At 37.9% G+C, this 21,038-nt stretch overlaps 1 long non-coding RNA gene across 2 annotated transcripts in view; it reads right to left on the bottom strand.

Moving 5' to 3' along the window:
• The window catches only part of LOC118838016, a 92,191-nt gene extending 77,060 nt beyond the window's left edge, over positions 1–15,131 (bottom strand). For both annotated transcript variants that reach the window (XR_005009586.1, XR_005009585.1), the window contains exons 1-2: positions 15,010–15,131; positions 5,857–5,913 (exon numbers count right to left, since the gene is read on the bottom strand). This is a non-coding gene — a long non-coding RNA (uncharacterized LOC118838016). The remainder of the gene's footprint in view (positions 1–5,856; positions 5,914–15,009) is intronic.
• Between the last annotated feature and the right edge of the window lie 5,907 nt (positions 15,132–21,038).

Raw genomic sequence — 21,038 nt, 5'->3', positions numbered from 1 at the left:
AGCTGCATGAATTTGGGCAAATGGCTTAACCTTTTGCAGTCCCAGTTTTCTCAAAGGGGAATAACAGAAGATTGTTGTGAAGGTCAAATTAGATAATTTATGTAAAACATTTTGCTCAACTGTAAAACGAGGGCAATTATTACCTACCTCCCATGGCTGTCATGAAGACCAAATGAAATGATATTTCTAAAGCACTTAACGGAGTGCCTGACACATAGTAGGCACTATATAAATGCTATTATTATGACGACCATTATTTTTATCATCATCATCATTATGTTATCACCATTATGAATTATAAGCCAATTTCCAGATATGGTTCCCTATTAACTCAATGAGCACATTCTTAGGTCATTCTATTAACCTGTCCCAACATGATAAATTCTGCATTACCTTAACTATTTCATTTTGTTCCTTAATCTTTTATTATATCTGTAATCTCACTCACAGGGTTTAATCAAAATGTCATAAGCCCTTATGAGTCTCAGCATTCATAAAGCAACAGTACTTTTCAAGTATCCTAGTCATAGTTTCATAATATCTCAATAATGTGACTATTTGGCCAAACATCTGCAGATCAGTAACTGTAAAACCAAAAAGAAGCTCCAAATCAAAGGATATGCAGCAAGTCACAGCAACATGTCAGATAGCAACGAAAAATAGCACTGTACTGCACGGTAAGTGGAAGTTCTGGAATCGTGGCATATTACCATCATTAATTAATCGGTAATGCAAAATAGGGATGCACTTAATCAAACACAGTAAAAGCTGGTAGACAGAGAGGAAAAAGGAAAAACAAAAAAAATACAAATTAAAAGACATACAGAAATAAAGCAGAGTTCAAAACAAACTCCACCAAATTCATTAAGAAAAGTAGCCTAACTAGAAAATAAAAGTGTGCTTCAAAAAACTGTATATCCATCCATAAAATGCCAAATTGAAATTGAAAAAAAGGAATAGCAATTTTTTTCTCAAAAATCATCAGTATTGAGCTAAATTTAACTTGAACACAAACTATAAAGAAAAAAGATGAATTAATATAAAACAAAATGAAAATTCAGAAAAAAATCTAAAATTTTTGAAATATAAGTATTTTGAATGAATATAGAAACATAAATTCTTCTTAACCAGAATTTCTTACATTATTGCTAAATGCATTGAAGATAGCTATAGATGGATACATATATCTATGTCTATAAATTGAGAAAGCTAGATTGCTCAGTGGTTAGACCACTGGGCTTGGCATGAGGAAGACCTGATGACCTCAGACTAGCTGTGTTGCTCTAGGCAAGTCACTTAACCACTGTTTCCTTTAATCCATTGGAGAAGGAAATGGTAAACCACACCAGTATCTTTTCCCAAGAAAATCCCATGGACAGTATAGTCCAGAGAGCCATGAAGAGTCAGACATGACTGAACAACATAAATCTGCAGGTATGTGTTCATCCCAATGGATGAGTTTGGAAAAGTCTGGCTATACACATGAAGGGCTTTTCTTTTGTATGGCCCCCACCTTTGGAAGACAGGTTTGCTCTTTCCAAATGTCTCCTTTAGTCAGCAGAGGGACAGGATTTTCCCTTAGTAAATAAACACCTCCACTCTCTCCATCAGCATGGACAGATAGCTTCAAAAGAAAAGGTGCGATAATAGGAGTGAACTTGCCTAAGGTTACTTGACTCAGAAGAATGTAGGCTTATAGGCCCCCACCAGATTGTTTATTCAATAGCCCAGGAGAAAGGCCCAGAGTAATACGGTCAATGGTTTGGGGTTGCTTTTTAATTTTTTTTTGCTATTGAAAATAAGAATTATCACTATAACTTATTAATGAAAAATAAAAACCCAAAAGGTTTTATTTTTTATGTAGACACATGAGGGCAATTATTACCTACCTCCCGTGGCTGTCATGAAGACCAAATGAAATGATATTTAAGTTAAGTACCCCCAGTTAAATACCAGGAGAATCACACCCAATCATCTAAACCAATCTAGACAAGCCAGATAGACTGTTCTACCTCTGTCTCTTTGTCTCTGTTTCTCTGTCTGACTCTTTCCCTTTCTTTTCCAGATCAAACGAAGGGAACTCACACTTCATGTTTGGGCTACAATTCTAAGAGTTCACGTGGTCAGGTCTCAGGGCCTTTCCTTGCTACAGGGAAATCAGTCTAAACATGTATTCATAATCACCAGGCATTTAATGAATACGTGTCAAATTCAAAGGTAATGTCAGCCACACCAACATAGATTAATATAGATGCAAGGAGGTGACTTGAGCTTCCCTTAAAAAAAAAGAAACCTTAAAAGGATACACTTATGCCTCAGGTTGCTGGTGAGAATTCAAACCTGCAAATGCACAGATTGGAAAGGTAGAATGGAGCCCAAAAATAAATTAGGCATGGAAAACCAAAATCCCATAACAGCACATTCCCGAGTGCCTAGCTTATAGCAGAAGTAAGATGGGAGGCGGTTGGGAATTTTAGTAGCCCACACGTTGGGGGAACTGACGCTACCAAGTCCCATAACAGGTGGGCACTTTTTCTCCTTATGATGCGAGGGGAGCATGAGGAAAGATCAGTGTGACTAGGAAAGCTAAAGGTGGGTGGCCTTGGTAGCTGAGTAAAGAGCCTATTAAAAACTTTCAGGCCATGGGTGGAGAAAAGGAAAGGGGGAGAATTTTGTATAAAAAACTTTGTTTTTAAGCCACATCTTCAACTAGTTCACGCAGTTCCAAGCTGCACTTCTTAATTCGGTTTTAGTGGATGAAATGTTAAGACTTTACTTAGAAAAACCTCTCTGCAGCTCATTAACTGAGATGATTAATTAGTAATAAGTAATATTCATATAACACTTCCTATGTGCCAGTCAGAATCGGAAAGACGTTGGTCAAAGTTTCAGTAATGATGATAACATTTATGTAGTTCTTCCTACGTGCCAGACCATTTATCAATATTATCTGACTTGTTCCTCACAACAGCCTTGGAAGGTAAGTGCCGTTACTATCCTCCTTTTACAGATAAGAAAACTGAGGCATAAAAAGGTAGCACGACCCGCACATCTAGTAAATATCTGAGGCCAGACACGAATTCAGGCCTTCCTGACTCTAGGCCCATCACTCTAACCACTGTATCTTCTATAAATGAAAGTGTCGATGAGGCCAAGGCCACAGTATCAATCTCCATAGGGGCCAGGGCCTTACTCTGTCCCAAGGCCTCAGAACGTGAGGCCTTTCAAATGCTTATCCAAGATCACAAGCAGGGTGTGGAGTGGCCTGAGCAGAAAGTGCTGGAATAGATCTGTGCAAATACATCTCGTCACTGGAAAGAACAAACATTCCAAACACAGGCCTTCCTGATAGTGGGTCAGTGGCATTAGCTCTGTAAATAAAGGACATTTCGCCCATTATTGAGGGGGAAAATACCTCCTAAAACCATTTCCCATTTCCCGTTAAACTTTGTTTTAATTACAAGGGAGAATAGCTCGACAATATTCTCAGATTTGATGTCAGCTCAGCATTTATAGGCAATGCTAAGACTAGCAGGGAGCCAAGGATGAATTAGCCTAATTCAGGGACTAATAACATTACATAGTGAACTGTCATCACAATGTTTACATGCAATGCGTCTCAGAAAAGCAAATGCGGATTAATTCTAGTTAAGGTTGTTGCTTTCATTTGGAAAATAGCTGAGGTGGTTCTAATGGTTTATACTCTGAGACTCAGAATCTGTTAACTTTAGCTACTGTCAAGTGTGGCTAAGAAACGTTCAATTTCTTTAAAGCAAACTGCGCAGAAGCCCTCTTCTGTGACATTCGCAGAGCTGTCAGTTCTGAAAATCAGCATTCAAGTCTCTTCTTCCAGGACGGCAAGCCAAGGCAAAGGATAGCATAAAATTACACTGGTCATAGGAAGCAGGTATTATATTCTATATAATACAGGCTGTTCCTAAAGTCTGGACACATAGGCAAAAGTGCATATTTTCAAGAAATGAAATGAACGCAATTTTCAACATTTTATTTAACTGGAATATTAACAAATAACATCTTCAATATAATTTCATCATTTGTGATGCAAAGGTTGACGCACTTTGCAAGATTCACGTGAACTCGATGCAATAACTCCACGTTGCCATCAATTTTAGTACATTCTCTATGCTTTCAATCAAGTATGTTGCATCTGTGATTTTCATTGAGTACACCTTCTCCTTCAGCATACCCCAGAAAAAGAAATCAAGGGGGCTAGGTCTGTTAATATTCCAAATATTTCAAAATATGCATTTTCCTATGCATCCAGATTTTAGGGACACCCTGTACAGTATTTGGAGATGATACTTTTATAAAAAAGAAAATCCTTGTCCCCCAGGATCTTACACTCTATTCTGAGTATACAAATAGGAAAAAAAAGCCCAAAAGCTCCCCATGGAAAACTACACATGAGCTAAGCCTTGAAGGAGGCCAAGAATTCTTAGAGGTAAAGGTGAGGAGAGAATAAAGTAAGGCTCTGAGGCAGGACACAATATGCCAATTTAGGGGAATGGCAAGTGGACCAATTCAGTTAGAAAAAGAGATTGCTTGAAAAGGAGTAATGGGAAATAAGCCTAGAAATGAGCCTAGAATAAGCCTAGAAAGCCGAGGAGTTTTCATGTCATCCAAGAAATAATAGGGAAACACTGAACAAGGGTGGTAGCTGAGTGAGTGGTGAGAGAAAGACAGATAGGGGATATATTTTGGAGATAGACTTGATGAGGTTTGGTAATTAATTGAGTTTGGAGGGTAAAGGAAAATGTAAAGTCAAATATGAATCCAAGGTTTTATATGCAGTGACTAGAATAGGAACATGGAAGTTGGAAGAGAAATGATATGATAGAGAACATGCAAAGTCCAATTTGGGACATGATCAGTGTCATGAAATCCCAAGAAGATGAGAGGACTATCCACAAGGTGGTCAGTAATGCCAAATGTTGCAAAGAGGCTAAGAAGGAAGAAAATTGAAAAACAACCCTCAGATTTACCCGTTACCTCTTAAGACTTTAGTAGAAATAATTCTATCAAGGTTCTTATAGCAGATACTTCGTAGGTACTGAATAAATGTTTTTGGAGTGAGTGAGTGGATGAATGAATGAATGAGAATCAGTTGAGAGAATGAGCTAGAGAGGACACCGGACAATACAAATGGTGAAGAGTTAATGAAGAACTAGGACTGGAAGTGCTAAAAGAATAGACCATAGACAGAAAACTAGAAGGGACTTTAGAGATCATTGAGTTCAACTCCCTCATTTTATAGGTGAGGAAATTGAAGCTCAGAAAGGTTGTGGTAATTCTTCCAAAGTTACATGACTAGTAAGCTTCTGAGGCAGAATTCAAACTCAGGTCTTCCTAAATTCAAACCTACTACTCTATTTCCTGTACCCTACAGTCTTTCAAGAAAATGAGACTGTGCAGATCTAGTGAAGAGCCGTGGTAACCAGTGAGAAACAGAGAGTACTGAGAACACAGGGGAAGGCAAATCAAGAAGGCAACCTGGGGCTACCCAAAAGTAGAAAGAAGAAAAGCATTGAAGGCCACTTCCATTTACTTCATGATTTTATAGGAAGAGGTCTTGATCCTCAGGCTAATCTAGTAAAATTGGAAAAAAACTGTCAGAGCCATCTCCATTATCCTTCTCTGGCTGTACAATTAGAGTCATATGGAGAGAAGACTTTATTTGCCCGGGGCACTGCTGCATATACTTTAGTGTCTAACCTGAAGTGGTTCTGGGTCCCCTGCATAAGCTAGGCCTGGCATCCTGAGAGTTCACTTCTCACACAGTACATTTTCTTATCATTAATAACACCTTCTTAAAAAAAAAAAAGAAAAATACCTTACCAAAAATGTCACCTTAGTTTCACCGCAATGATCTGAGTCGCCAATTATTCATCCATCCTAGAGAAGAGATCCATTTTAGTAAATTAATTATTGAATTTGTAAAGCACTTTCATGCTTGGAATCTATAATGTGAATTGGCTTTATCATAATTAATGCTCTTGAAATGGACCCTTCTAAAGGCATCCTGAAAGATCAGATCTGACAGCCTGGCTGCCCCATTTGGCTCCTATGTACTCAAGACCTTATTTAACAAGTGGGAAATAAACTTGAGTTATTCTAAATAAGAAGATCTAATTAGATGTAATGGTTCTTGGCTAACGTTTGTGTTTATCTCAGTATAGTTATCACGGGAAGAAAACTCCCTTTACTAGTCCAGAAAATAATACTTCTAAAAATCTTCCTTGCCTAAAAAACTATTTAATCTACTTTTAATCAAATTACCAAATTATTATACCATTTCTGTCACCATTCTTGTACTGAAATTACTGTCCCAAAGGTCACCCACGACCTCCTAATTACCCAATGCAATGGCTCTTTCTCGGTCTTCATCCCCCTTGAACTTTTTGAAATTATTAACCCTTTCCTTGCTTGGATACCATGTTCTCATGATTCTCCTCTCAGCTTGCTGATCACTCCTTATCTTCCTCATTAACTTTTTATGCTTTTCTCAGTCCCTTAATGTGGGCTTTAGCTAATATTCTGGCCTTGAATCTCTTCTCTCTGTACAAACTCTCCTATGGTAACCTCATTAACTCCTATGGTTTCCACCCTTCTACACAAATGTCCCCAAATCTGTATCTCCATTCCTGACTTCTCTCTTGAACTAAAGGTATAGAATGACTAAGGGTTTTGAGTGACTAAGGACTGGGATAAGGAAGGACTGGGCAGGGGATGGTTCAGATTCAAGGGCATAAAGTAGATAGATGGCTCCCCAGTGGCACTTGCAACAATTTTATTAGCTTTGAGATTGTACCATTAGAAGCACATTATCTCAAGGAAGTATACACTCACTGTGGCTGATTGAACAGATAACATAAGCAATAGCCATGAACAGAAGAAGAGACTGAAGAGTCTCTGATTATTTTGTCCAACAAGGTAAAGAGCTAGGTTAATGTACGCTAATGATGTCATAACTATATCTAAGAGCATAAGCTGCAGGACGGCTGTCAGTCTTCTTGGTAAAGGAGAAAACTTGCTTACAATAGGAACTTCCTAAATTGATGGAGGTACAAGTCTAGACCAAAACGGCAACAGCAACAAAGGCTGATCTGAAGATGGAATAATATTTGGGGAGAACAGAGAGGAAGTGCAGAAAGCGAAGGAATGATGCCTGCATGAATTGGGAAAAGATGATGCAACAATAAATAGGATTCTTCTGTCCAGATGAGAAGTCGGATTCAGAGGATGCATCTGCAGCAACCTTGTTCTCCATGACCTTTACTATGTGGGCTTAATCAAATAACTACGTAATTCAAGGAATGCTCATGTGACTTTTGGCAGCAAGGGGAAGGATAGCCCGAGAACGGGAGAGATGCATTTTGCTAAAAGTGCCGAACCCAAAAGCAGGAAAACTCATCTTCTTGAGTTTAAATTTGGCCTCGGACTTGTAGTTATATGACCCTGAGCGAGTCATTTAATGCTGCTTGCCTCAGTTTCCTCATCTGTAAAACGTGCTGGCGAAGGAAATGGCAAACGCTCCAGTATCTTTGTCAAGAAAACCTCCAATGGGATCACAGAGAGTCAGACGTGACTAAAAAAGACTGAACAACATCAACAAAATAATTCAGGATCTCTCCGCCGAGTTCTCCTGTCAGTACTTTAAATTCAACATGTTAAAAACCAAGCTTCCTGCCTTTCCCCCTTAGCTTGCATTTCCTTTAAATATGGAATCAGGCCACAGATGGAGGTCTGGAAGGGACTTTAATAGTCATCTAGTCCAATTCTCATCTTACAGATGAAGCAACTGAGACCCTTTGATGTTCCCAAAGTCAGATAGGTAGCAAGTGGAAGATATGATATGCAAACTCAGGTATATAGGTACCAAAACTCTAAGTTCAGAGCTAATGATGATGATGGAGATGGTGATAATAGTAACTTGAATGTATATGATACTTTAGGGTTTACAAAGCCTTATAAACATTATCTGCACCTTTTATCTTTTATTATTTAAGCTTCACAAATATTATTTCATTTTATCTTTACAACCCCAAGAGGTATATGTTATCATCTCCATTTTACAGATGAGAAAACTGAGGCAGACAGAGGTTAAGTGACATACCTAGGGTCACATAGCTGGGAAGTATCTGAGGCCATATTGAAACTCAGATCTTCCTAACTTGAGAGGAAAGCACTAAGAGCTAGGAGTGTCATGAAAGAACTCATGACTAAGGTAACACTTGAGCTGAATCTTAAAGGAGCCAAGGAATTCCGAGAGAAATATGTGATGAGGGAGTGAATTAGAGGTACAAGAGACGACTGGCACAAGAGCACAGAGATGGACCCTTGCACTGGACGATGGAAATCAGGAAGGGAGATAAAGTATAATATATAAAATACAATATATTAATAAAAATAAAGTATAATGTATAAAATACAATAATATAAAGTACAATATATGAAATAGAATAATATAAATAAAGTATGATATAGGAAATATAATAATATAAAGTATAATATATGAAATATAATATAAAGCATAATATTAAATATAATGAAATATAATATAATAATATAAATAAAATAATATATAATAATATCAATAAATTATAATATATGAAATATAACATAAAGTATAATATATTAAATATAATAATATAAAGTATAATATATGAAATATAATATAACATAAAGCATAATATATTAAATATAATGAAATATAATAATATAAATAAAATAATATAATAATGTAAATAAATTATAATATATGAAATCTAACATAAAGTATAATATATGAACTATAATATAATAATATAAATAAAATAATATATAATAATGTAAATAAATTATAATATATGAAATATAACATAAAGTATAATATATGAACTATAATATAATAATATAAATAAAGTAATCCATAAAATATAATATAAAGTATACTATATGAAATAATAATATAAAGTATAATATATGAAATATAATATAACATAAAGCATAATATATTAAATATAATAATATAAATACATTATAATATATTAAATGTAATATAAAGTATAATATATGAAATATAATAATATAAATAAAGTATAATATATGAAATATAATATAACATAAAGCATAATATATTAAATATAATGAAATATAATATAATAATATAAATAAAATAATATATAATAACATAAATAAATCATAATATATGAAATATAACATGAAGTATAATATATGAACTATAATATAATAATATAAATAAAATAATATATAAAATATAATAATATAAATACAGTTTACTATATGAAATAATAATATGAAGTATAATATGTGAAATGTAATATAATATAAAGTATAATATATGAAATGTAATATAATATAAAGTAGAATATATGAAATATAATATAATAATATAAAGTAATATATAATATAAATAAAGTATAATATATGAAATACAATATAAAGTAAAATATATGAAATATAATATAATAATATAAATAAAGTAATCTATAAAATATAATAATATAAAGTTTACTATATGAAATAATAATATAAAGTATAATATATGAAATGTAATATAATATAAAGTACAACATATAAAATACAATATAATAATATAAAGTATAATATATAAAATATAAATGAAGTATAATATAGAAAATATAATATAATAACATGAAGTATGATATAGAAAATATAAAGCTGAAAAGGTTGATGGCAGGCTCTGAAGAGATTTAAATGCCAAGCAAAGACATTTATACTTGATCCTGGAGACCATAAGGAGTCACTGGAGTTTATTCAGAAGAGGTGTGACATGATGTGATCTGTGATCTACGAAAATCACTTTAGAAGTATGGAAGGTGAATTAAAGAGAGACTTGAGCTGGGAAACTCAATTAGGATGCCACTGCACCAGTTCAAGTGAGAGTTGATAACAGTTTGAAAGAGGCGGCTGACTATAAGAGTGGAGAGAAGACCATGAACATTAGAGGTCTGGTGGAGGTAGAAATGGCAAGATTGAGCAACTGATTACATTTATGAAATGAGGGAGAGTGAGGATCCAACAATGACACCAAGTTGTAAATCCAGATGAACAGAAGTACGGCAGTCTTTTATACAGAAATGGGGAGGTTTGGAAGAGGTGTGGTTTAGGGATAAAGAGAATGCTTTCTCCTCCTGTTGTAGGCCCTTGAACCGGAGCAGCTACAACAGGCTGCTGGCTGCTCTCTCTGCCTCAAGTCTTTCCCTACTCCAGTTCATTCTCCACTCATCTGTCAGGCAGGTGCTATTATTATTAGCATCTTACATTTGAGGAAATCAAGGCAAACAGAGGTTAAGTGAGTTGTCCAGGGTCACACAGGTAGTTATTGTCTGAAGCCAGATTTGAATGCTAATATTTCTGACTCTAGGCCCGGTGCTCTATCCATTGAGCCGCCTAGATGCTTATTGGTTCCTAAGTTCAGGTCTGATCATGTGGGGCCCATTAATTCCAGAGGCTCCCAATTATCTTCAGCATCAGGATTTTAAAAATCCTCTGTTTGGCAATCAAAGTCTTCCTGACACCCCACACATCTCCCCAGTCTTCTCATACCTTACACCTCTATATACACACCGCCACACACTTTTCAATTCAGTGACAATGGTTTCCTTGCGGTTCCTTGAACAAGACAATTCATTTCTGACTATAGCCATTTTTACTGGCTGTCCCCTACGTATGGAATGCTTTCTTTTCTCATTTCTACCTGCTAGTTTCCCTGTCTTCTTTCAAGTCACAATTAAAACCTACCTCCTACAGGAATCCTTTCCTGATCCATTTGAATTCTGATGCCTTCTCTCTTGCTTTTTTTCTAATTTATTATATATATAGATAGTGGTGGCCCTTACAGTAGTAGGTGAATTCAAAGGAGGGATAAATTCAGAAAGAATGATAATCAGTTTTCTATCAGTCATATTAAGTTAGAGATGTCTGTAGGACTCCTAGTTCAAAAAGTCTCATAGGCAGGGTGATGGGAAGCTACAGCTCAATACATGGATCTAAGAATCATTAGCATAGACATAGTAATTGAGCCCATGGGAACCAATAAGCATCTAGGTGGCTCAGGGGATAGAACACCGGGCCTAGAGTCAGAAATATTAGCATTCAAATCTGGCTTCAGACAATAACTACCTGTGTGACCCTGGACAAGTCACTTAACCTCTGTTTGCCTTGATGTCCTCACCTCCCAGGGTGTCCTGAGGATCAAATGAGATAGTATTTGTAAAGCACTTAATGCAGCACCCAGCATACAGCAAGCATTTAATAGATGCTTGTTTCCTTCCTAATGAATTAATCAAGCAAGACAGTATAAAGAAAGGAAGGAAGACGGGCCAGGGTAGAACTTTTGGGCACACCCAGTTAATGGGCACTATGGTTAAGAAGGAATAGTCAGAGAGGCAAGAGGATAAATAAAAATGAATAACCCAAAGAGGCAAGACTATCCAGGAGAAGGTGACCAACAGAGCCAGACGCTGTGTAGAAGATGAGTATTGAGAAAGGGGAGTAAAATTCAGGAAACAAGAGGTCCTCACTCTGGAGAGAGCCGTTGGAGGTGACTGCTGAGCTCAGGAGCCAGACTGAAAAGTGTTTGAAGAAAATGAGAGAAATGGAATTGGGGACACTCAAGTGTAGATGGCTTTTTCAAGGAGTCTAGCTGAGAAGAGAAGGGCATATGTAAGAGGCTATAGAGTTTGTGAAGGGGAGTAATGTATAAAAAAGAATGGAAAAGTAGGAGAGCACAAGGCTACGACGAGCTTATAGCTAATGGGAATGGTAGCAATTAGTGAGGGCTTTTTAAGGATGGTAGAAATATGGAACCCATCGGAGGCTGTTACAATAATCTAGGCTCAAGGTGGTGTGAGCCTGCACTAAGACAACTGTAATGAGTGGAGAAAAGAGGACCTTCCTCTGTTAATTATTTCCCATTTGAACTCTATGTGGCTTGTTTTTACATAGTTATTTGTATATTGTCTCCCTCATTAGACAGTGAACTCTTTGAGGATAAGGAATCTCTTTTCATCTCCTACAATTAGCACAGTACCAGGCACATGTTTTTCTTTCATGTCCAACTCTTCATGACCCCATAGACCACGGCATGATAACACTGTCCATAAGGTTTTCTTGGCAAAGATACTGGAGTGGTTTGCCATTTTCTTCTCCTGCGGATTAAGGCAGACAAGTTAAGTGACTTGTCCAAGGTCACATAGATAGTAAATGTCCAAGTATGGATTTGAACTCAGGTCTTCCTGACTCCAGAACCAGCATTTTATCCCCTGAGCCACCTATCTGTCTTTACCTAGGACATAGTAGGTCCTTAATAAATGTTTATTGACCGACCAATGTGAAAAATCTTCTGCAGGTAGAAAAAGCCAGATTTGATAATTGGTTATGTGGGATGAGGGAGAGTGAGAAGAATAGAATAGTGCCAAGATTATGACCCTGAGATGTAGGAAGGATTGTGATGCCTTCAATAGAAATAGGGAAACTTGGAAGAAGGTAGAGTTTAGAAGAAAAGATAATGAATTCTGTTTGGTACATAATGAGTTTAAGATGTCTCTGGAACAACCAGTTTGAAATGTTCTATAAGGCAGTAAACTCAAGCTTGGGGAAATGATTAGACCTGGATATGCAAGGTATTTGTGCAGAGATGATGTTTAAACACATGGGAACTGATGACGTTACCAAGAGAAAGAATATGGAGAGAGAAGAGACAAGGGCCCTGGAGAGAACCTTGGGGAGCAACCACTGTTAGGAGGCGTGCTATGGATGATGAGCGGTTATACTGGTAGGAGGTAAAGCAGAAGACAGTGGTATCACCAAAAAAAACCCACAAAGAGGAGAGTACCCAGGAAGAGTGATTCATAGCATTATCAAAGGCAACTGATAGGTCCAGAAGGCTAAGGACTGAGAAAAGACCATCAGGTATGACTATTAAGAGATCACTAAAAACTTTTGAAAGGGCAGTTTCAGTTGAGTGATGAGGTGGAAAGCTAGACTGCAAAGGCTTTAGGATTTAGTGAGAAGAGAAAAAGTGGAAATGTTAAATGACAACTTTTTCAAAGAATTCAGTTGAGAACAGGAGGAGAAATACAGAGGGATAGCTTGAGAAAGAATCTACAGAAAGATTTTTTTAAGAATAGAGGATACTTGGACATGTTTGAGAAGAAGCTGGTTGATAGAGAGAAGTGAAAGTGGCAGGGACTGAGGGTGGTTTGGGGAATGATGGAGGATGCAATCTGCTTGGTGGGACAGGACGGGAATGGATCTAGTACATGTGGTGTAAGACAAAGGGGAAGGAGTTTCAGAGTTCATAAAGATAGAAGCGGAACTTTTGTAAATAATGGCAAGATAAAACCTTGTTGTCAAATTCCTTAGAAAAAGTGGTCTGTGAATACAAATAGTTATCTTTCTTCATATGTCCTTTATAGTTAATTTTGCTATTTGTAATAGTCAAATATTATAGAAATATGTGTAGAATATGTACATAATAGAAATATGGATAGAATAACTTTACACATTACCTATTTGTTTCTAATGGTAACCATCTCCAGGGTGGAGGGAGGAGGCAAAAAAAATTAGAAATTTATGCAACTTTATTATATACTAAAAGGAATAACAAGTTGTACTTGATAGATTTGCAGTTTCATCTGCAATCATGTTCTTAATTATACTTTGTTGTGGAAATTCTTGTTTTATTCCATAAGTTAAAATAAAATAAAACAAGGAATTAGAATAAATAAATTGAATCTACGTTATTTAAAAACAAAGAGAAGGGTCTGCACTCACTGAGTCCTCTTCCTCACCACCCAGTATTTTAGACTCATATAACTGTGTTCAAATTTAGTGAGATGAAGTAAATTAATTAAATTTGACTTTTATAATAAACCATACTTATTCATATTTAGGGAAAAAATTACCATGCAATTTGTCCTTTTTCTGCAATCATTTATTTTACATGATTTGGCATTGGGTTTATAGGATTTTGATGCAAATTCTAAATTCTTAATCATGAAATCATATTTTTATCACAATGAATATTAAATGTCACTTTGACAAGAAGTTCATTTTTCCATATGTAGCCTTGATTCTAAGTGCACTGGTTTACAATGATGAGATACCAGGCTACAGAAGCTAATTCATCTCTATCTGATGAATAAGTTTCCTACCCTTTTATGATGTGAGGTATGGTGCAAAATTCGCTCATAGCATTCCATCTCCACTGGGGGAGTTTTGCAATTCTAGAAAAATTTTAATTCTCAGAATTTCAGAACTGAAAGGGGCCTTCAAGACCATCAAGGTTAAACTTTCATTTTATAAAGAAGGAAGCTTAGTCTCACAGAGATGAAGTGATTTGTCCAAGGTCAGGCAGCAAACTGCTATCAGAGCTGGAAAGGAGGTTGCCTAATAACAAGGTCATTTAAGAAGCTTTACCTTCTATCCCCTCTCCGCCCCACATCCAATTGGTCAAAATCCAATTCTATCTTCATCTCTCTCCTATGTGCCTCTTCTCCCCTCTGACGCTGCCACTACCCTGGTACCCTCATCAGCTCATGCCTGAACTATCTGAAATAGTCTATTGGTTGGTCTCCCTGCCTCAAGTCTTTCTCCTCTCCCATCCATTCTCTGTCCAGTGATCAAAGTGATAAAACCCTTAACCATAGATCTAAACATGTCACCTCCCCCGCTCACTTTTTAGTCAATCCCTGTGGTGCCTTATCACCTCCAAGATCAAATATAAAATCCTCTGATTGTCTTAAGTCCACAATCCGGGTCCTTCTTACCTTTCCAGCCTTCTTATACTTTACTTCCTTCCAGAAACCCTACCCAAGCTTTCTCGCTGTTTCTCAAGCAGTACACTCCATTTCCCAACTCTGCGTATTTTCACTGCCTGTTCTCCATGCCTCGAACGTTCCCCTTCCTCCTCTCTGCCTCCTGTATTTCCTGGCTTCCTTCAAATCTCAGCTAAAATCTTACCTTCTGCCAGAAACCTTCACTCAGTCCTCTTAACGCTAGTCCCTTTCCTCTTAGACGGCCTCTGGTGCAACCGGTAATATCTTGTTTGGGCATAGTTGTTTGCGCTCCATCTCCTGTCTTAGATTGTGAGCTCCTTGAGGGCAGGGTCTCTTTCTGCCTCTTTTTTATCTCCAACATTTAGTCTGGAGCTTGGCACAAAGTAAATGATTAATAAATGCTTGTTGACTTGACTTTTTTACCCAAATCCTCTTAATCATGTGATATGAGAACTTCTCCAGCTAGAACTATATGACCCATTGATTCAAACACTTTGCTCAAAACAACCTGCCTTCCAGCCCCGGCACTGTGCTGAAATGGTTTAAAAAAAAGTCTTTTTTTCCCCAGTCCTCATCTTCCTCATCCTTAGAGCAACTCTCAACACTTCTGATCACTCCTCTGGAGAGTCTCTTCTCCCTCGACTTTGTTGACGCTGCTCTTTTCTGTGACTCTTCTTACTTAAGTAGTTGTGTGACCCTAGACGGTCACTTACTTAGCCACAGCTCATCCATAAAGTGGGAAAGATGATAACAGCACTTACCTCATAAGGATGTTGTGAAGACCAAATAAAGAAATACACAGTGTACACCAGAAGGCTCTCAAAGTTTACAATAGCACTAAGACTTGGGGAGCCCTCATGTACACAAAGTATTTTGCAAACATTAAGGTGCTATATAAATTTTACATATACACATATGTATGTATATAAATCACTTTATATAAACCACTATACATAATCAATACAAACAATATGACATATATGTGTCCAGATATAGGTATGGACATCTTCATGCATATATGTATATACATATATGTAAGGTAGGTATGCATGTGTGCATGTGTATACACACTCATTGTTCAACACATCCAAAACTCACATCATTCTCTTCCTCCAAATATCTACCTGCTCCTTCCAATTTCCCCAATTCTGTTGTCACCTGGGTTTGCAATCTCAAAGTCACCTTTGGCACTTCCCTCTCCCTCCTTCACCCTTCACTTCTAATCAAATGAGAGGTCCTTGATTCTGCTTCTTTGACATCTCTTGCATGTGTCTCCTTGACACTCGGCCACCACACATGAATTCAGATCCTCATCGCCCCTCCTCTGGACTATTATTATAATGTTTTCATGGGGATCCCTACTTCCAGTCTCTCCTCTTCATACAATGGCAAAAATAACCTTCTGGAGGTATGAGTCAGATCATGACACTCCCCTGCTCAAAAGCCTTCCACAGTTTCCTCTTGCCTCTAGGAGAAAATGCAGGCTTTTTAACCTAATATTTAAGGCCTTCTTCATTGTCTCCAGCCCACCTTTCCAGTCTCATTTTGCATTATTCCCCTTCACTCCTAGCTCTATTGGACTTGTAGCTGTTCACTGAACTCTGTATTTTCCACAGCCCACCTCCAAGCATTAGGATAGACTGTCCTCCATACTTGGAATGCACTATCTCTCTATCTCCAATTTTTATAAACCTTATCCTGTGAAATCCCATCAGCCTTGGTAGACAACCTCACCATTGCCTTCTGCCCTTCTGATTGGAGGTGGGGCTATAAACTCTAAAATCTCCATTTAAGGTGGGGGGGGCGGAATTCAGATATTTCCTTCTTTCTCACCTAGTTGTACTACTTTGGGATTTTTTTCTGACTTTTCCACCATGTCCTCATTGGGTACCTTCTCCCACCCCTTTTCAGCTTCCTTCATCAGATTTAAAGTCAAGGATTGCCTTTTTTTTTTATATTTAGATCCCAAGTGCTTAGCACAGTGCCTGGCACAGGGTAACTGCTTAATAAATACTGAGTGATTTTTGATTTATTTTCAAGGGTTTCCTCTGGTGCCTTCTCTTCCCTAGAGCCTTCCATGATTCTATTAGCAAAAAATGACCTCTCCTTTCTCAGTTATTTCTAGAACACTTCACCATGATCTTCTTAAAGAGGCCTGTTCACTGCATGGGTGTTACCTCACTCTAAGTGAGTACATTAAAAGGCCTTAGCCTGGAAGGGCCAGGCTCTCCCATCACATCCTGGGCCATCTCCAGCCATCCTGATGAATATCCGGCCACTGGACCCAGATGGCTCTGGAGGAGAAAGTGAGGCTGGTGACCTGGCACAGCCCTCCCTCACTCAAATCAAAGTCAACTGCAGTCATATCACCATTTCCCTGATGTCATGGTCCTCTTTGAAAACAAAGGACAAGCACACACATCATTCTCTTCCTAGTACCAATTGTATCTCCCTCTCTTGCTGTGTAATGAGTTTCCAGAGGGCAAAGGCTATTTTGTTTTTGTCCCTTAATTCAAATTTCTTAGCAAAGTGCCAGATAATGTTAATAATTAATAAAAAAGCATTATTCAAATTATGACTAATCAGCTACATAGCACTTTATGGTTTACAAAATATATTATACATGATCCCATTTGATCTTTGGAACAACCCAAAGTGGGTAGTACAGCTGTTATTACACAATTTTAAAGTTGAGGAAATTGAGGTTAACAAGTGACTCACCCCTAGTCACACAGTTAATGCATATCATACCCGGGATTCAGAACTGGAGCTTTCCTGATTTCGAATGTAGGTTTCTTTATACTAACCTATGCTGTCTCTTATGTACAAGTAACTATTTGATGTTTCCTGACTTGAATAGTCTCTGGTCTATCCTTTAGGCCAAGCTTGGAGTGCATGACCTAATCGAAGCTTAAATAAGACTCTTCTAGCATCAGTGTGAAGAGTGGTATTTCAGGAGAGAAGGATCAAGGACAGGAAGGCTTCTTAGTTAGTTATGTTGATCATGAAAGTGGGTGTTAAGGAGGAAATGTACTACGGTGATATCAGTGAGTTAAAGAGAATGGGAGGAAAGCATGAGATGTTATGGACTTGGAAATGAAAAGCCTTCGTAACTGTCTCTAAGAGGTAAGTGAGAAAGAAGAATCTCAGGCGATACCGGAGATTCAAACATGGAAAACTCTTTGGCTGATACGGGCAACATCACTGACAGAAATCAAAAGGTCAAAAAAAGGAGCAGATGAAGGGGAAAATCCAGGGTGTCCTTAAAGTCTTGGCGCAATTGTACTTGTTGAGTAAGAAATGTCGGTGCTTTAGCAAAACGTAGTAAGTGTGTGCCGTGAATATGAGGACCTGTGGTGATAGAGCTGTGAGGGCAAAGGGAAAGGGGTAGCTGAGCCCGCTAAGGTGCACCCTAATACAGACCCTCATCACTGTTCACTTGAACTATCATGATAACCTCCCAAGTGGGCACCTGCCTCTGGTCTCTCCTCTTTCTAATCAACTTCATACTGCTACAAAAAAATTTTCATATAATATGGGTGGAAAGAGGAAAGAGATCTGGAGAAGGAGCTCCAGAGTAAACCCACATTTCTCCTCAAAGAATGTTTTATCACCACACTGTTTTTACCAAGAATATGTTACCTGCTACATAGTGAGAAGGAAAGGCAGAACATTTTGAAATTAGGTGATTAAGCAGTGCAATCAAAACTGTTGGTTGGAGTAGGATCCCTGCATCTGAGAAACTTGTAGTCTATCAGATTGAGAGAAGCTTTTAAGTTTGGGCTTCTTGTCAGAACTGAACTCCTTAATCCATGGAGTTTTTTAGGAGCACGTTCATACTCATCCTTAATCAAGTGTTATTAAAGCAAAATATTCTTTTGTCCAAGCAAAGGAGCAAACCAAATGACATTTAGATGTATAATAATTGAGGGATGTGAGCAAGTTTCACCTGCAAAGCACAGGGAATTTGAAAAGGATCATTATTTTCTCTTATACAAGGCGTTTCTAAAGACTGGACACATAGGCAAAAATGCATATTTTCAAGAAATGAAATGAATGAAATTTTCAACAACATTTTATTTCATTGGAATATTAACAAATAACATCTTCAATATGATTTCCATCATTTATGATGCAAAGGTTGATGTGCTTTGCAAGACTCACGTGAACTCGATAGAATAATTCCACATTTCCCATGTGTCCAGACCTTAGGAAAACTCTGTAAACACAACCTACATGATGTGTGTGCCTTGTGTATAAACATTGAATTTATACCACCTGAATTCTCAAATGCTTCTCTCCAAGTATTCTGGGCTGGCACTCTCTTGCACTTGCTCTGTTGCTCTCTCTCTCCCTCTCTCCCTCTCTCTCTCTCTCTCTCTCTCTCTCTCTCTCTCTCTCTCTCTCTCTCTCTCTCTCTCTCTCTCTGTCTCTCCCTCTCCCTCTCCCTCTCCCTCTCTCCCTCTCTCTCTCTCTCTCTTCTTAAAGCCAGTTGAATTGCCCTGACTCATGTCAGTATGGAGGCATATCCCCAGCATTCACCGGCAGCACTAAGTAGAGATTGTGAAAGTCAGTTCTCCCTTCCTGAAGGGTGGCAGGCCTATTAGCCCATGGGGGGAAAGAAAGAAACTAGCTATAAATCACCTCTACATCAAGTCTAGGAGCTAAGCATGTAGATTGCTGAGAGGCTAAAAAGATTCCTCCCGAAGGCAGAGGTGAGAATGTTTGTTTATACCTTCATGAATGCAATTCTATCAAGATGTGGAATAAATACGTTCTCATCCTCATCTGCAGTAGTGCTTAGGATAGGCAAGAAGCCAGCCTGAAGAGTCTCCAGTGCAATCTCTTTCCACATGAAGGACAATCTCCAAGCTTCCTCCAGGGACTGTAAATAATCTCTAATCATCCCAGATGGTGTGAATCTAGACTTATCAGTGACAGATAATAAATCAGAGCCTTCTGATGTGTGCTGTGCTATTACAGTTCCAATGACTTCACACCAATGGGACAGTCAAACTGCTAAATTGCATAATTAGTTACAGATAATTCCAAAACATTAATCATGTTTCGGATAAATCCTTAAAATGCATGTTGGAAAATGGTCTTCCCCCTCTATGTTTGAAAAAAAGCCTCAACAGGGCTAATCTGGTGTCAAGGTAATAAATTAGCACGTTAGCATCCAAGGTGAACAGCATTATCATGAGCCAAGAGACGATTGATGGTGCCACCAGAATATTTGTAACATTCAGCCCCCATTTCAATGTCTCAACACATGGTTTTTTCTTCCTAAAACCATTAGTTGAACTTAAGTCAATTCAGCTACTTTGGGGATACAATTTTGCCCTCATCACATGAGAGCAAGGTAGTTCCAGCCCTTAGAAAAGCATTGCCAGGTTTGTTTTAATTTGGGGTGGTGAAGGGAGAGATTGAAAATACCTTCCTTTACTCTTCCAGTGTCCCCTTTTGGTTTTTTTTGGCACACGTGTTCAGGACTCTCATCTTGCCACATATCTGACAAGGGTCTCCCACTAGAATACTGTACTTAGTCCTACCCTCCCTGGTAGAATTTCTAAACTTGGACATTCTCTCCTCTTTTTATCATCATGACTTAAGTGGCCCATGGGTGAAGGGAGGAGGAAGTGCATTCCAGGCATGTGGCAAAGCCATTATAAAGGTACAGACTCAGGAGATGGAGTGTCATGTGCAAGGGACAAACAATAAGGCAGGGGTTATAAGATCATCAGGTGTGTGAAGAGGAGTAAAGTGTAAGAAGACTGGAAAAGAGGATGAGTATACGTGGTACCAAACAGAGGATTTTTCTATTTGACCCTGGAGATAACCGGGAATCACTGGACTTTCTCAAGTAGAGGAGGATGCTATGGTCAGACATGCTTTAGGACAATTATGTGGGTAGCTAAGGTTGGAGTGTGAAGAGAGTTGGGGAGGTGAGGCCCAACTAAAAGGCTATGCAATAGCCCAGACATGAGGTGATAAGAGTCTGCACCAAGGCGGTGACTGTAGAAGTAGAAATAAGGGGACATAGTAGAGAGATACCGTAAAGTTAGAAACAAGACTTGGCAAAAGACATATGAACATGAGAAAGAAATTGAAGATGACACCAAAGTTGTCAGCCTGGGTGAGAGAGAGAATAGTGGTGACCTTGACAATAGTAGGGAAGTTCAGAAGAAGAAAGGGTTTGGGAGGAAATATAAT

The sequence above is a fragment of the Trichosurus vulpecula genome, chromosome 2, assembly GCF_011100635.1.
Source record: "Trichosurus vulpecula isolate mTriVul1 chromosome 2, mTriVul1.pri, whole genome shotgun sequence".
Taxonomy (NCBI): domain Eukaryota; kingdom Metazoa; phylum Chordata; class Mammalia; order Diprotodontia; family Phalangeridae; genus Trichosurus; species Trichosurus vulpecula.
The sequence above is the reverse complement of the archived record's forward strand: the minus strand, read 5'-3'. Positions and strand labels throughout refer to the sequence as shown.